Here is a 13,920-nt window from a genome sequence, read left to right as displayed (position 1 = left end):
AGCTGCGAGATAGGGAAGCTCCTGATGTCGGCTTCATAGCAAGCCTCTTCCATCTGGTTTTGCTCCAGGTGGCTGCTTGGTTGCCATTTGTTTTCAAAAGACACTAGCACTGGGAATTCAGCTTGGGGGCTTGGAGAGGGAGAGAAGAAGCAAGCATGTCTTTCCCAAGGGCAACTGCTTGGTGCTGGGAAGGACGCCCCTCTGTAGCAGCGTCAGCGTAGCTTACGGGTGATGCAAAGCTGAGAGGATCTCCCAAGTCAGTGCTGCAGGAACGTGGCAGTTTGAGGACCGTGTTACAGCTCTTCTTTTGCATATCACTGTTGCTCAGGCAGGGTGAGAGCTTTGGTTTCCATTCCTGTTATCTCCAGGAGGAGACGGCCATGGGAACCACCGCTGCTTATGCAGTTCTGTGCAAAACAAGTCTGTGGCATGAGAAGAAAGATTTGGAAGACTTTTTTACTGCCTTCCAAATGATTTTGCACACTCAAGTAAAAGAAAATCATCTCAGTTACTGAGACTGAATTAACTTTTTATTTTCCCTCTCCTTCAGGCCCATCTGAGGAAAATGGAGGAACAAATTGTATAGGGGACATTTGGGAGCTGAGGGGGTGTAGATGTGAGATTTCAAGTAGTTTGTGCGTGGCAATAGTGAGAGAGACTGTATTGTTCCATTGCATTTAGGGCTAACTGCCTGCTGCTGATCCTCCCTCAGCTCTCCCAGACGCACATCAGTCTGTACAGCCTTAGCACGTATGTCGGAGAAAGAACAGAAAGTGCAGAAAATTAGCCGAATGAACTTTTTTTAACACCTTAATTGTATAATATTACACTGCAGCCTTAAAATCAGGGTTAGCGAGAACGTTTCATTCTCCAGCCGCAAGCTTTAAGCAAATACTGATAAGTGATATAAATGAGCAATATCAGGGCAGCAAGTAAGGTCTTTTAAATCTTTTAAATTGTTGTGGGGTTTTTTTCTTTGAATCGCTTTAAGATTTGAGTTACAGTAAGGCAGTTTCTCATCTGCTCTGCCAGTCAGCACAGTACGCTTATCTGAACATCCCACTATTAGCCCAACTGAGTTACATGAACGTCACATTTGCAGTCGGTGCTTCCATTTCATTGGACTGTTTTACTGTTTTACAGCATAGCTCTGCTCTGAAAATGTTAGAGACTATAGCTAAACACTGAGAGAAGCTAATGGATGCTGTGTGCTTTTTTCCAACTTAAAGAGCATGGACAAGTTCAGAAATTTTTGATAGAGATGATATGAAGATGAACTAAGAACATAAATGAATTCAGGTGGAATTTCTCTGTATCTGCTAAAATGCTGCCTTTCTTCTTCCCCTTGAGGTAGAGTCCATTTAGTGGAAGACTGTTCTCTAAGTACTGGAGACCTTGAGCGTGAACGCTATCTTCTGGATGGGGGTGCCCTTGCCCTTGAACGGTGATAACCATCTGACCTTGACCTGCAACGATTGTTACGACTCTTCCCTTCGCCTCTTCTTGGATACGGTGGCGATCGCGAGTGGGAACGAGAGTGGGAACGACTAAATGAGTGAGAGCAGGAGGCAGTGTGGGAGAAGCACTGCAGGGAGACTTGGACCTTAAAGAAACCCAAACAAACCGACGAAAACAATAGAGGAAGTTAATTCAAACCAGTCACTGGGATGGGAAAGAAGGCCTAAATCTTGGGGGACCTCAAGTCTGGTGGCCTCCTGGAGAAGAAACAATTACCGTGAGAGATTTGGTGCTTCTAGAGAGCAGTGCCTGCCTGGAGTTTGGTCATCAAAAACCTTTGCAGAAAGGTATGTTGTGAAGGAGCAGCAAAAGAGCTTGCTAGTGACTCCCACAAAAGGAACTCACTTGGGGGGAAAGACTGCTGCCCCTGCCCGGTTTTGGTTGGGAGGTGTCTGCAGGAATTGTGGGCTGGCTGGTGTCAGGTGTTTCAAAGGTGCTATGCGGCCACAGCACCACTTTGCATGGCAGAAGGTGACGTGGTTACTTTTGGTAGACTGATGATAGGGGTGAGACAGACCAGCTGTTGGATGCATATTTGGCCTTTCCCAGGTCTAGAGCAGCAGCAGCAGCAGCAGCAGCAAGCTGTAAGGCATGACAGCTTGGGAACGACTGCTCTGAGTTCTGCGTCAGGTTTTGCCACCAGGAGCATCTCCTGACACTTGTCTCACCCCTGCCTCAGCATCCAGGGCCACCTTGGCCCCAAGTGTCACTGAATGGACAGGCAGCCTTGTGCCAGGTACCAGTGCAAGGCTGGGAAGTGGCAGTAACTCCTGCCCCTAGTCCTGCCCCAAATTCAGCCTCATGGCTATTCCCTGTCTCTCGCAGGTCCTTTGCAATCTACAGCACATGGGCAAGCAGCCTGAAGCACAACGCCCGACGCACAAAGCCTGGCTGTCTTCCTGCCGCCACTGGAGTCCCTTCCTGCGAGTGAGCTGCTCGCCCTCTTCTTTCTCTGCTCTGGATCTGCCACCACGAACTGAAGGGCCACTGGAGCTGGGGGGTCGACAGCCCTGATTTACCATTCCAGAGGTAAGGAGAGAAAGTGACCGTCCGAGGGTTTCATGGGGATGGGAGAGCAGAGCTAAAGATACAAACAGGTTTCCTCTGATTTCCAATATAACCTACAAGTAATCCACAGAACATAAGATCATCCTTTCACCTCTGGCTAATAAGAAAGCCTTGTCACCTCTTGATCATCTGCTGCCATTTTTTCCCCCTTTTCTCCTGGCAAAACTTGTCAAATTCGCTTTCCTCTAAACTGTTCGTGGTTTTGGTCAATCTGCTTGCTCTGAGGAATCTATTTCATGGACAAACTCTAACCAGTTCTGCTCAGCATGAAACTCGGGAGTCAAGAGCGCAGCCTGGAAACTGGTGACAGCCCACTGACTTCAGTGCTAGAAAACTATTTTCTTGGACTTCACACTTTTCCTATGCAACAGTGTGGTGGATTGACCCTGGCTGGGGGCCAGGTGCCCACCAGAGCCGATCTACCACTCCCCTCGTTCGCCAAACAGGGGAGAAAAAGTATAACAAAAAGCTTCTGGGTCGAGATAAGGACAGGGAGAGATCACTCACTAGTTATTGTCACGAGCATAAGAGACTGAACTTAGAGAGGAAATTCATGTAACTTATTACTAAGCGAAACAGAGTAGAGGAATGAGAAAATAAAATCAAATCTGAAAACACCTGCCCCCACCCCTCCCATCTTCCCGGGCTCAACTTCACTCCTGGCTTCAACCTCTGCCCCCCCTCAGCAGCACAGGGGGACGGGGAATGGGGGTTACGGTCAGTTCATCACACGTTGTTTCTGCCGCTTCTTCCTCCTCAGGGGGAGGACTCCTCTCATCGTTCCCCTGATCCAGCATGGAGGAGTCCCTCTCACAGGAGACAGTCCTTCACCAACTGCTCCAACGTGAGTCTCTCCCACGGGGTGCAGACCTTCAGGAGCAGACTGCTCCAGCGTGGGGTCCCCCACGGGGTCACAAGTCCTGCCAGCAAACCTGCTCTGGCGTGGGCTCCTCTCTCCACGGGTCCACAGGTCCTGCCAGGAGCTTGCTCCAGCATGGGCTTCCCACAGGGCCACAGTCTCCTTCAGGTGCCTCCACCTGCTCCAGCGTGGGGTCCTCCACGGGCTGCAGGTGGACTCTCTACACCCCCTCATCCTTCCTCCATGGGCTGCAGGGGGACAGCCTGCTTCACCATGGTGTCTGCAGAGTTTCTTACATCTTCTCAGTCCTCTTTCCGGCTGCAAAAGCTCCCTCTCTAACTGTTTTTTTTCCCTTTTTAAATATGTTATCACGGAGGCATTGATGGGCTTGGCCTTGGCCAGCGGTGGGTCCGTCTTGGAGCCGGTTGGCATTGGCTCTGTCAGACACAGGGGAAGCTTCTGGCAGCTTCTCACAGAAGCCACCCCTGTAGACCACCCTCTCCCGGCTACCAAAACCTTCCCATGCAAACCCAACACAAGGGTGCTGGAAGAACTGTGCCCGGCACACTTTGCCCACCTTCCTCTTCACTCTCCCCCTGGATCTTAATGCAGAAGGAGCTTTTGGAAACCAAAATTATCCTGCTCTTCCCAGGGCACGCTCCCAAAGTGTCTTCCTGAAGATAATCCGTCCGCTAGCAGAGCCCCCGGGGTGCATGTTGCTATTCTGGTCCCTGCAGTAACAGGAACTGTTTGGCATGACTTGTCAGGACCTGCTTCATCCCAGACATGAGATCACAGTCTCATTTTTTATTGATAAATAAATACATTTCTTCCAGGGCTGGAGCCATGATGGAAGCATAACTGAAGGCTTCCTGAGTCTGCCGGCAGCCCGAGACCTCCTTGGTGCTGGGCAGGGGGAGAAGGTGCTGCAGGAGAGGATGGAATGTGTTGTCAGGCCAGACCTCCAGACCTGTCTGGAGGTGTTTGAGATCTTGGGCTCTTCCTCCAGCGCTGGTCTACTTGGGACAGGAATGGGCAGCAGTGCCGCACTGCCAGGCACTGGGACTGTGGTCCCTGTGTGTCCCTTTGCAGTGCCCAGTGCCTGATCAAGGGGAGAGAAAGGGCATTAGAGAAGACTTTAAAGTGTGGGGGATTTTTTTTAATATGAAGGCACCACTAAGGAAAGCTATATCTTTTTTTTTCTCCAAAGAAAAAAAAAGGAGAGACTAAATGGGAGCACATCAACACATGCAAACCACGGCCTAGGGCACTGTGCACAAACATCAGCAGGCGTGCCAGGCAAGATGTAAATGAAATGTGGGCCCTGGTTTGCACAGAAAAAAACCACAAGTGCAGAAAAGGGGGAGGGGGGAAGAAAAAGAGATACTGGGAAAAGAAAGTGCTACAGAAAAGTCAGGAGACCAGAAGGAAAAAACCAGGAACCAGTACAATAACAGGGAAAAAAACCCCAAAGCAACAAAAAGCCCAACAGACTAAGAGAAAGCAAGAGGAAGAGAAGCCATTACAAAGGATTATTGTTCTCGCCTGTTTTTTTCTTTCTCCATTACCTGAACCTGTCCCCAGGTGATTACAGGATTTCATTAAGTCACTGTGTGACCCCTAGAAGAGTTTTATGGCCCAGGACAGACCCCAGTGGCCATGATGACCCAAAGTCACTGGCCCACTCGCCAACAGATCTGCCGAAGCCCTGCCAGCACAGGGGACCCTGTGTCCACTGCGCTGAGCCCTCCAGGCTGCAGAGCGAGAGCCATCAGGGCTTCAGATGTTGCAGGGTCCTGGATGGGGTTTCCATTCCTCCCCTGGAAGGTGCTGCCCCTTCAGAGCAGAACAGGGTACAGGAGCATCCCTTAAAGCCCAGTTAAACTGCTGTCAGGAGCCCCTGGCTGATTTTGCAATGCAGGGGGCACTCGCACGTCCCCTTCCATGGGGCGAGTGGAGCCCGGACACAGTTACCAAAGTACCAAAGAAGAGAGAGGGAAAGCATTTTCACTGTTACTTTCATTTAGTTATTTATTTTTTTTTTTTACTTGCTCAACCTTGAAAAGAACGAACGAGACAGCTAGAAGGGGCCTTAATGCTGTAGGCCAGCACTCCTTCCTGGCAGGCCTGTGGTGGTCTGCCTCTCCAGAGGAGCGGCTGTCTCTTATGTCTTTGCTTGACACACTGCTGTTCTTCGTGTGCCGCCGTGGAGCGTCTGGCTTCCTCTGCAGCCTCCCGTCGGGCAGCCTTCTCGTCTCCAGGCCGAAGAGACCCCGTCTCCAGGCCCCAGGGACCTCGGTGGCCCGCTGAGGGACTTCTCCTGGCGCAGCGGCTGAAGCTGTGACGCCATGTTGTCTTGTCCCCTTTTCTCGGGGCTCAGTGCAGAAAAGATGACACCCCTTCAGAAGGGGTGAGGGGTAGGGCAGAGGACGGGGGACGGGAAGGAAGCCTGCAGGCCGGCCAGGCGCGGAGGGTCAGCCTCCCGGCTAGCGCCGAGCGCGGAGGCAGGGCCGGCGGTAGGGCACTGGCCGGATGACCCTACGGCACCGCGTCGATGGTGGTGTGGAGGGGAGCCCTGGCACGATGTTGTGGTGCCAGGGGAGCCATCCTGGAGGTGGATCCACCTCCATCGGCTCCTCCTCGTCTTCAGGTGGATCCACCTCCATTGGCTCTGCACCATCAGCTACGTGGAAGAGGACCGCGTAGCTGATGGTGCCTCCCCTCTGACGCAGCCTCTTCCTCCGCGCCTCCTGCAGCTCCTCCTGTGGGCGCCCACACAGAGGTGAGCGCCCGCTCGCTTTGCCTCTTCATGCCTTCATTCTTCCAACCACTGGAGAATTCGAGGACTCGAAAGCTCAGCGAATGTGGGACAAGTGCTGGGGGGCCGGTATTTATAGGGTCCGGAACAGAATGTGGTGAGGTAGCTTGTGACATCAGGAGGCCACTGTGATGGCTATGCAAATCTGCTGCCATTTTTCATTTTCCTCTAAACTGTTCGTGGTTTTGGTCAATCTGCTTGCTCTGAGGAATCTATTTCATGGACAAACTCTAACCAGTTCTGCTCAGCATGAAACTCGGGAGTCAAGAGCGCAGCCTGGAAACTGGTGACAACCCACTGACTTCAGTGCTAGAAAACTATTTTCTTGGACTTCATGCTTTTCATATGCAGCAGTAAAGTAAGAAAGTATAAATTCCTGAGCTGGCCGTAGCATTGTTGTTGCTCAAGCATGTATTGCACATGGTAATGCACCTTTCTTGGATTTTGGTTGTTCAGATGAGGCGCCTCCAGCCTTTCTCTTTCTCCTTGGCACAGCTGAATTTCTCCTGTCAAAAGGAACAGGGCTGTATTGAGGGAGGAGGTTGAATTTCTTCTCAGATTTTTCTTCCAACTGTGCTAAGCTAAAGGGCAGGCAAAACCAATCAAATTAAATGTAACTGCATTTCTGTAGAAAAAAATATCTTATTTAGGAGAATGTGTGCATATATACATTCCTGTCTACATAATGTAGAGAGAGCGGGAAAGAGAGAAGCGCGCACACACGGTAATCATCATACTGTTAACCCGAGTTTGGGAGGAGAATGTACACTCCAGCTTCTGCATTTGTAACTCAGTACAAATTGATTAGTTGCGTATATTAAAATTAGAAAAAATACAGACATGGGTTTCACGCTGGGGACATTTAGCTGCTGTGTCTGCTCTGTGAGGGGAAGGAAAACAAGACCATAAAGAAACCAACCAATAACATGGTTTGTAAAACCTCACGTGAAAGTCCTAACATTGGAATGGAAACAATAACAATTCAAAGCAGAGGAATCCGAGTGTCCCAGAACAGTAGCTTGTTTCCCACTTCTCTTACCCAGCAGAGAGATGCCTCAGCCCCAGTGCGTGAGGATTTACAAGCGGTGACTCAGACTGCAGCGTGGGGCTCTGTAGGGCTACAGCCCCCTCTCCCTCTGGTGCTGCTTTGCCAGCACCCGTTTCTCCTGACTTTTGTGGTACCCACCCCACGGATAGATTTTCACTGGGCTTTTTGTCCTGCCGGCTGCATCTGTTTCTCAGCCCCAGCTCTGTCTGCTTGGGAAGGGCGACGTGAGGCTGTGCCCCCTTTCCCACTGCTGGCACTCTTCCTCCAGGTGCCACCGCTCTGCCAGGACCGGTCATCTCCGGTGACACATGCCACCCTGTTTGTGCTGTAGCCAGGACTGCCTCTGGTCTGCTCCCGTTTACAGCAGTATCGCTTCGGAGTAAGACCGTCCATGCCAGTGCTGTGCTTTGGGGGAGCTGCATTCAAGCCCTGACAAGGAAGAAGAAAAATCAGAGGTGGCATTCCAGATTTTTCAGTTTCAATGGGAAAAGACTCCCAAGGCAGGTTCCCTCCAATCCGTGGGCCAGTCTCGATGCACCAGGTGTTTTGGAGAGGCTAGCACTGTTCTGGTGTCAGATTATGTTCTTCTGTCCCGACACCCACCAAGGCTTTGTTTTAAGATATTTAGGAACTGGATGACGTTTCTGTGAACCCTGCAGCCACCTGCAGGCTTTGAAACCTGCCAGTTGCATGGTCTTGGGGTGCAAGTCGGAGGGGTTGTTCAGTTTGCGCGCTGCCGTGCCCGCTCCAGCAGTGGCACGGCTGATGGTGTGCCCCAGCTGAGGATGCCTCTGCAGATACGCCTCATTTTGCAGAGCCAAGAATAGGAACCCTGACAAGCATCAGCATTTCCAAACCTGAATCTAGATAAAGTTAGTGCCAGGTGAGAGGTGGGTGACAGGGTCTCAGCTTGGGCTGAGCCCATGCAGAGGAGCTGCTGCAAGGAAAGAGTCCCTTTTCCTCGACGACAAGTGGCTTGAAGGGTTTGCGTTCTCCGCTCCACAATAACTTGTAGTAAGCAGGGTGCAATCTGCTAAACCTTATTGCGATTGGTTGTTTTTACTGGTGGAAAAAGAGTTTACAATGGGTAGAGATCATTATGAAAGGAGGACCGCAGCCTTTCACACGTGCTGGTCCTCCAGGTACATGCAAAGAGAGGTCTGTGTGGATACCAGAGCTCCTGCGAAGGAGCTCAAATACCCAACCAGCATGTTTCCAGCCAGCTGAGACCTCTGGCCACCGGTGGCCTGGGAGAGGGAGGGAGGGAGAAGTGAGTTTTCTTACCAGCTGGGGAAAAAAGGCAGTGAAGCCTATGGATGGAGACGGACTGCAGGGTCAGATGCCAAAGCAGCCTTCCTAGGGCTGCTGGTCAGACCCCTGACAAGCCCCGGTACCCTGGGAGGCAGCAGCCAGCCCTGCAGCCTGCTAGCGAAACACTTCAGCTCCGACACGGCTCCTCCTTCTGTGCTTTTCAACAGCCCTGCAGCCCCCCAGCCCCAGCCCGCTGCGCTGGTGGGCCGGGGAGCTGGAGGATTTTCCCAGCGCTCTGATCTAACAGCACCAGTGGGACTGTTTCCAGCACGCTGCCACTGGAGGGCTTATCGGCCTCCCTCCCTATCTCCCACCACCCCGGCCTGATAAACGAGGGGCTGCTGGTACCCGGGGGAAGCGCCCAGAGCAGGGGATGGAGCTGGGGACTGGCCAGACACAAAGGTGGCAGGGCTGGGGTGCTTCTCCCATGAGCCCCTCCCTGTCAATGAGGATGTTGATACCTGTGACTATGGAAATCTTAAGATCAATTCAAGCAATTAGAGCCATTGCTCAATCCATGTAACCAAGCAAAAGGGAAACCGTTGTCACTTAGGAAACAATTAGTTGTAAGATAAGGAGCTCTGGAACAATCTCATTTTAAAGAGCTGGGCCTTGGAAGAACAGATGTGCAAAAAAAGATAAGAGAGTTACAAGGTGATCCCAAAACCGGCCTTGAGGGATAAGGTATATGTGATACCAGGAGTGAGTCTGAAGACCCCCGAGGTGTCAACAAACATGGGGGAAAGACCTTAGCATATGCTAACGAGTTCCCAAGGAAGATCCCTGCCTGTGATAAGCACTACTGGGAAAGATACTGAATATGTCTATGAACATAGTAGAAGTACTTGCTAGTTTTGTCTTTTGGGTGTGCACCTTAGGTGGAGTTATCCCCCGTGCACCCAGCCCTGCAATAAAGAATGCCTGCTTTCTAAAACTTCCAAATAAGCCTTAGAGAGTGAACTATTTTGCCGCTTTCCAGTAACAGTGTGGTGGAGGGGAAGCAGCAGAGCAGGCCCTTCCCCACAGGGTAACAGAGAGCAAAGGGTCATACTGGGGAGCAACCAGCTTCCAGGCCTGGGGCAAAGGGAATGCCCAATGGAGAGGTGATGGGAGCATTGTGGGAGCAAGGAAATACATCCCCACAAAACTCAGAGGCACACCAGAGTGGCTCTAATATTTCTTGCCAGGTGGAAAGTAACTGCTGACACCTGCCTATCTTGGGCAGGAACAGGTTTTCCCTAAATTAGCCTAATTAGCAGGGCATAAAAAGCAGCTCACCTGGGGCTGTGTCTCTCTGCTTTGTGTTGGAGGGGTGGCTCTGAGCTGCAATAGCCTGGGAGCATCTGGGATGTCCTGGATGCTAAAGGTGTGTCTCCCTTACCCACTGAGCAGAAAAGTTCAAAAAGACTTGGTTTTTTTTTTTTTTAATCTTCAGGAAAGATGCCCTGGTGTGTCCCTGTGGACACCTGAGCAGTCCCTGTGCATCCCTGGGGGTCCCTCAGCTGCTCCCTGGCTGGCCTTCAGCTGCTGTGGGTGTGGGACATACAGCTATTGCTCTCTAGTGGCTCCTGGCCTGGGGAAGGCTGGCTCCCCCCACCCCTGGCACCGGGGGTGCTTGGGTCCTGCTTCTGGTCTCCCCCACTCCGGGACACCCGGGCCTGGCATCGTGGGTACGATCGCACTCGGCAGCAGCTTGCCCACGCCTGGAGGTGGCTCACCCACTTGGTGGCACCTCATCCCTTCATCTCATGGGGGCTGGACCGTACCAGGAACAGCTGGTGGTGGTGTTTTGGGGTTTTTTTTGCCCAGGGTTTGGTGTGACAGACCCGACTTGCAGCCCCTGGGCACGGCTGATGGGCACTTACACCTCGCACTGGGTTGTTTCCCAGCCTGGGAGAAAGTTTTCCTCGAGCAAGGAACCTCATGTTGGAGATTTTGGAGAATAAATGAAATAGGGAGTTTGTCTCAGAATACTCCATAGCTTTCTTGTAATGCATTTTAAACCATTCAAGCTGAGAGGCGCGAGGCTTTGGTAAAATGCACGTACAGGAAACCCAAGAGGGAGGTAGTGAGACTGTGTGGGAGCCAGGGCCCAGCTCTGCAGCATTGCTGTGAGGCAAGAAATTGAGGCAACTAAGAGGCAAGCTGAGGGAATGGAAGGATATTTGTAAGGGGAATGGACTTTGCATAACTCCTGGGATTGAGGGAGGGTCCTCCCTGTGTGCAGGGCCTTGTGAAATGCTGGGGAATCCCCATCTGTTTTGGAGGGTTGTGGTGGGTTGACCCTGGCTGGGGGCCAGGTGCCCACCAGAGCTGCTCTATCATGTCCCTTGTTCACCAGACAGGGGAGAGAGAAAAAGTATAGCAAAAAGCTTCTGGGTCGAGATAAGGACAGGGAGAGATCACTCACTAGTTATTGTCACGAGCAAAACAGACTGAACTTAGAGAGGAAATTCATCTAATGTATTACTAAGCAAAACAGAGGAGAGGAATGAGAAATAAAATCAAACCTGAAAACACCTGCCCCCACCCCTCCCATCTTCCCAGGCTCAACTTCACTCCCAGCTTCAACCTCTGCCCCCCCCTCAGCAGCACAGGGGGACGGGGAATGGGGGTTGCGGTCAGGTAACAATAAGGTACCTATGTGATGGAAATGTAATTTTGTAATGGTTTTGTAACCTGAGTGTATAAACGTATAAGGGATTAAAGGCTAGGTGTGCATGTTAGGAAGAGAGATCCCCCATGCACCCAGCGCTGAATAAACCAATGTTGGCTTTCTAAACTGCATTTCTGTTTGGAAAGTTGTTATTGCCCTTTGAGCGGTAACAAGGGGGACCGGCATGAGTGAGGTGAGAGGTTCTGGGAGTGGAGAAATAAGCAGGGCTCCTAAGCTTCCTTTCATGGTTCTTGACAGTTTGTCTCTTTTTTTTTTTCCCTTTTAGAGGGCAAACACTGAGAAAAGCAACAGTCTGTGGAAACACAGCATTTTGAAGAAAAGTATATGGTGGGAGTTAAAACTAAATCTTAAAACTAAAACGTGCAGATACCTATTAATGGAAGAGATCCTCTTTCTGCAACTTGTGGAACTAGGTTTTCAGTTGGGAGGCGGGTGAGCCCACTTTCTGCAGGAAGGAGGGGTTTCCTCACCTGAGGGAGTGGGTGATTTTGCCTGGGTTTGGAGCAGCTTGGGCGCTCCCTCCCCCCCTTGCTCTGTGTGACTGGAAGGCTCCAGCTGGGCATAGCACTTGTAACCGGTTCCTGGTGGGACTCCCCCAGGGGTGGGGTGCTGCCAGTACAGGCCTCAGGGCATTAAAGGGCCCTCCTAGGGTGAGGGATTGTTGCCGGAGCATTCTTTCAGCCTCCTGCAAGGCTAGACTGACCACAAAGAGGCCTTTCTCCCAGACCGAGCATCGCTTTTCTGCAGCTTTGAAGCTGCCTGAGTGAAACCCTCCATTGCACGCTGCCACACATGTAGAGATGCCCCAGGCAGGGCAAAACCCCGTTCCACCTGGAGTGGATCTGTGGGGTGTGCTGGGCCCAAAGCTTGCTATGCCCCTGCTTCAAAACCCAGCAATTTTGAGGCTTCCTCATGAAGAGGGGTCCAATCCCAGGAAGCTCTTTTGCACGTTAGATCGTACAGGGGACGAGCTGTGGCAGAGAAATCCGGACTGTGCTTCCTCCAGAATCCCAGCAAGCCTAGGGTATGTTGCAGCTCCTTTTTGTTTTCTGGGCTTTCTCTCTGTTGTAAGGTGGCCAAGGTTTTGCTGGAATACACACGGCTCCTCCTTTCCACCAGCTGCCTAAGAACTTCACCTCAGCGGAGGGGAGTTGTACCTTTTCTGCCGGAACCTGAAGTTCTCAACTTTCCAGGTGAGTAATTCTTTTCCTTTTGGGTTTGTCCCACTGCAGTGGCATGGGACCCCCCACCGATACATCATCAATGTATTGGTACGTTTTAACTCTCCCCTCGGGGATGATTTCTGATAGTGCTGGGGCCAGGGCGTGATGTGCCAAGGTAGGCGAACGCCCATATCCTTGTGGCAAAGGAGTAAAGGTCTATTGTATACCTTCCTGTGTGAATGCAAATCTATCTCGGTCGCCTTCCTGTAGAGGAACCATGAAAAACATCTGTTACATCAGTGGGGGCTAAAATGTTGTGGGACTGTTCCTGTATGGTGACAATCAGTTGGGCTGTATTAGGCACGGCCGCAATCAGGGGACCAGTGCCTGCGTTTAAGGGCCAATAATCGATCGTTAGCCGCCACTTCCCGTTTGGTTTGCAAACTGGCCACACTGGAGAGTTATCAGGGGAGTGAGTTTGAATAATTACCCCCTGTTCCTGCAGCTCTTTGATCATGGGAGCGATTCCATCTGTAAAAGAAATGTACCAGACGTGAGTTGCCCTAGGTTTGCTTTCTTGCAGCGCTGGATGCACGGGGGAATCAGCTCCGCCCAACGTGCACGCAGGTGATTACCAACGCACAGGTTAGACTCAAAACATACATATTCATCATTTTTCTCAAAAAAAGGCAGTCCTATGATAATCATTTCTTGGAATTCATTTACGTAGTCTCCTCCCCGTCACGCCTGCTCAGTGATTTGAGTCGGTGGCCCTCAAGGGGTCTCTGGTGGTCGTCAGTGGTCGCGCAGCCGTGTTTGCTGGATGACCCTCTTCTTGCAGGCACGCGCAGTATCCTTGCTGTGGGTGCACCTGTCCATAACGACTTACTTCATAAGAATAATATCTCCAAACCTATTGTTCAGTTTGGTAGGGACTGTACAAGGAACATAGCAGCACTGTACCTTGCCATGGTCAGTTAGCTTCATTACTTATTACCTTGGTTACAAACTAATTTTCCCAATCTGATTCTATAGCTACATTAAGTTAAAATCTTACAAATATAATCAAATCATCCTAACTTTTATATAATCAACTTTTGATTGCTTTATCAAAATATATGTAACATTTCCCCCCTTTGAAAGTTTTGAAAATTATTTCAATACTTTCACTATACTAATCATTTTCTATGTTGGAGGAAACTCTGGGATTACTTGTCTCTTTTGCTGTTCTGCAACAGCTTGGACGATCATATGAGTGAAAGAAGCTTCACGAGTAATTTGCTTTTTCAGATATGTTAACCGATTCATCATTTTCCAGGCTATGACATACAATATTGCTGACAAGGTCAAACTGATCAAAACCAATATTAAGAGAATCACGATGGGGTGACACAACTTGTTTAGGATGCCTGTAGCAGTAGGTGACCATCCAAAAAGTGTGTCCCACCATCTAAGTTC

Source organism: Grus americana, unplaced genomic scaffold (genome assembly GCF_028858705.1).
Source record: "Grus americana isolate bGruAme1 unplaced genomic scaffold, bGruAme1.mat scaffold_544, whole genome shotgun sequence".
Classification (NCBI taxonomy): domain Eukaryota; kingdom Metazoa; phylum Chordata; class Aves; order Gruiformes; family Gruidae; genus Grus; species Grus americana.
The sequence above is the reverse complement of the archived record's forward strand: the minus strand, read 5'-3'. Positions refer to the sequence as shown.